The sequence below is a fragment of the Oryctolagus cuniculus genome, chromosome 10, assembly GCF_964237555.1.
Source record: "Oryctolagus cuniculus chromosome 10, mOryCun1.1, whole genome shotgun sequence".
NCBI lineage: Eukaryota > Metazoa > Chordata > Mammalia > Lagomorpha > Leporidae > Oryctolagus > Oryctolagus cuniculus.
The window spans coordinates 13,057,718-13,060,170 of record NC_091441.1 but is presented as its reverse complement, the minus strand read 5'-3'; the positions used below and the strand labels follow the sequence as shown (position 1 = coordinate 13,060,170).

General features: G+C 44.7%; 1 pseudogene; it reads right to left on the bottom strand.

Annotated features, from left to right (window-relative positions):
• Nucleotides 1–535: 535 nt before the first annotated feature.
• Nucleotides 536–1,699, bottom strand: LOC100340578 (Y-box-binding protein 1 pseudogene; annotated as a pseudogene).
• Between the last annotated feature and the right edge of the window lie 754 nt (nt 1,700–2,453).

Sequence of the window (2,453 nt, the reverse complement as noted above, 5' to 3'; positions counted from 1 at the left end):
ATTTCACTCTATGATACTAATTTCTAAGTGTTTGAGTTTTAGTTGACACTCTTCATTGATATTTTCATGTAGCTTGGTCTTTGCATTTTTTTTTTTTTTGCTTTTTGTATTAAACACACCAGTGAAGATTCAGCTTTAAATGCTTTCTTGCTGTTGGTTTAGTAGAGTGTATTACAAAAAGAAATTCCAGAAAATAGATATGGTAATTCTTTTTTTTTTAAGACCTTTATTAGCAGGTGCTTGCAGTTTGTTGACTTTTTTGAAAAAATCAAGTTGTAAACTTTTATTACAAATTAAAAATGAAGTTCTTAAAAATCTCAACTTGACCAGATATGAAACAATTTAAAAACCTTTAAAGGTGTATTGAGAAAAACCAGGCTTTTTTAAAAAACACGTTTGTCGTTACCAAAAAGAGACATCTTTAGGTAAAAATAATAAAAACCCCATGCTGCAGAGATAATGCAGATAGTTTTAGTAATCTGGTCAACGGGCAAAAAGCAAGCACTTAAGGTCTTCAGCTCCAATCTTTTGTTCATTTCTTATTGCTGGAATTTCATATTCATTTCTTCTTGTTGGATGACTAAACCGGATGATGGTAGAGATGTTAAGCCGGCATTTACTCAGCCCCGCCCTGCTCAGCCTCGGGAGCAGACGAATTCTCAGCTGGTGGATCGGCTGCTTTTGTCTCTTTGCCATCTTGTGGTTTAGGGTTATCTGGGCGTCTGCGTCGGTAGTTGAAGTTGCGGCGGTACCGACGCTGAGGTGGCTGCTGACCCTGGGTCTCATCTCCTTGGTTTTCCTTGTCTTCTTCATTGCCGTCCTCTCTAGGCTGTCTTTGGCGAGGAGGACCTCTGCGGAATCGTGGTCTATAACCCCGATACATATTCTGTCTCACTGGTCTACCTTGTTCTCCTGCACCCTGGTTGTCAGCACCTTCCATCACTTCTCCCTGCACAGGACGGTTGGAATACTGTGGTCGACGCCCATAGGGTCTCCGCATGTAGTAAGGTGGGAACCTTCACCTGTGGTAGGGCCGGCGTTGTTGGGCCTGGCCTTCGGGAGCGCTCTCCGATCCCTCATTCTTTTCCCCACTCGATTCTGGTAATTCTGCTGGTAATTGTGTGGAGGACCCCTACGACGTGGGTAGCGTCTATAATGGTTACGGTCTGCTGCATATTTACTGCCTTGCACTGGAACTCCACCAGGACCTGTAACATTTGCTGCCTCCGCACCCTTTTCTCCTTCAACAACATCAAACTCCACAGTCTCTCCATCTCCTACACTGCGAAGGTACTTCCTGGGGTTATTCTTCTTTATGGCAGTCTGGTGTACAAATACATCTTCCTTGGTGTCATTCCTGTTGACAAAACCATATCTGTTCCTTACATTGAACCATTTTACTGTTCCCAAAACCTTCGTTGCGATGACCTTCTTGTCCCCGCCGGCGGGCGCCGCCGATGTGAGGCCGCCTGGGCCACCGCTCCCTGCCCCGCTGCCCATGGTGCCGGGCTTGGTTTCGGCGGGGCTGAGGGTGGGGGCGGCGGGGGGGGGGGGCGGCGGGCGGCTGCTCATAGTTGCGGTGATGGTGACTGGGGCCGGCTGCGGCAGCTGCGGCTCCTCCCGGGGTGTGATGGTAACTAGGCCTGCGGTGGCGGTGGGGCTGCTCAGGGCTCTCTGGGGTCCACTCTCCGCTCCCGCTACCGATCGAACTCGATATGGTAATTCTTAACAAAGATGTTTAGTCTACTGCTCTTTGCTTTTTATCCTATTTTTATTTTGAAGCCTTTGTACATCTTTACTGTACCTTGGATCAGAAATGCTTTTTTTTGCATAGATGATAAATATCAAAATAAATGACTTTTTTAAATTAATTAAGTAATTTATTTTAAGGAATACTAATTTGATATGTACAACTGTACAACTTTATGAATACAGTTACTCTTCCTACCATACCTCCCAACGTCCCAACCATCGTGCCACCCCTCCACCTCCTCCCTCTCTCCTTCCCAGTTCCATTATCCAACCATACCATCTCACTAGTCCAAGTGATCAATTTCGGTTCATAATTTATCATACTGATAGGTCTAAGGGTCAAAGGGATCACATAAACAAGTCTAGTGCCTGCTAATACTAACTGATAGAATCAAAAAGGGAGAGAATGATCCAACATGGAAGCGGGATACACAGCAGACTCATAGAATGACAGATGTCCTAAACAGCACTCTGGCCTCAGAATCAGCCCTAAAGGCATTCAGATATGCCTGAAGACCCCATGAGAGTATTTTAGGCATGGAAAATGGAAAGCCAAGACACTCTGGCAAAAAAAAAAAAAAAAAAAAAAAAAAAAAAAAAAAAAAAAAAACCTAATGAAAGATCTCTGCGAGTGAGATCCTAGTGGAAAGAACGGGGCCATCAAAGAAGGAGGTACCTTTCTCTGAAGGGAGGAGAGAACT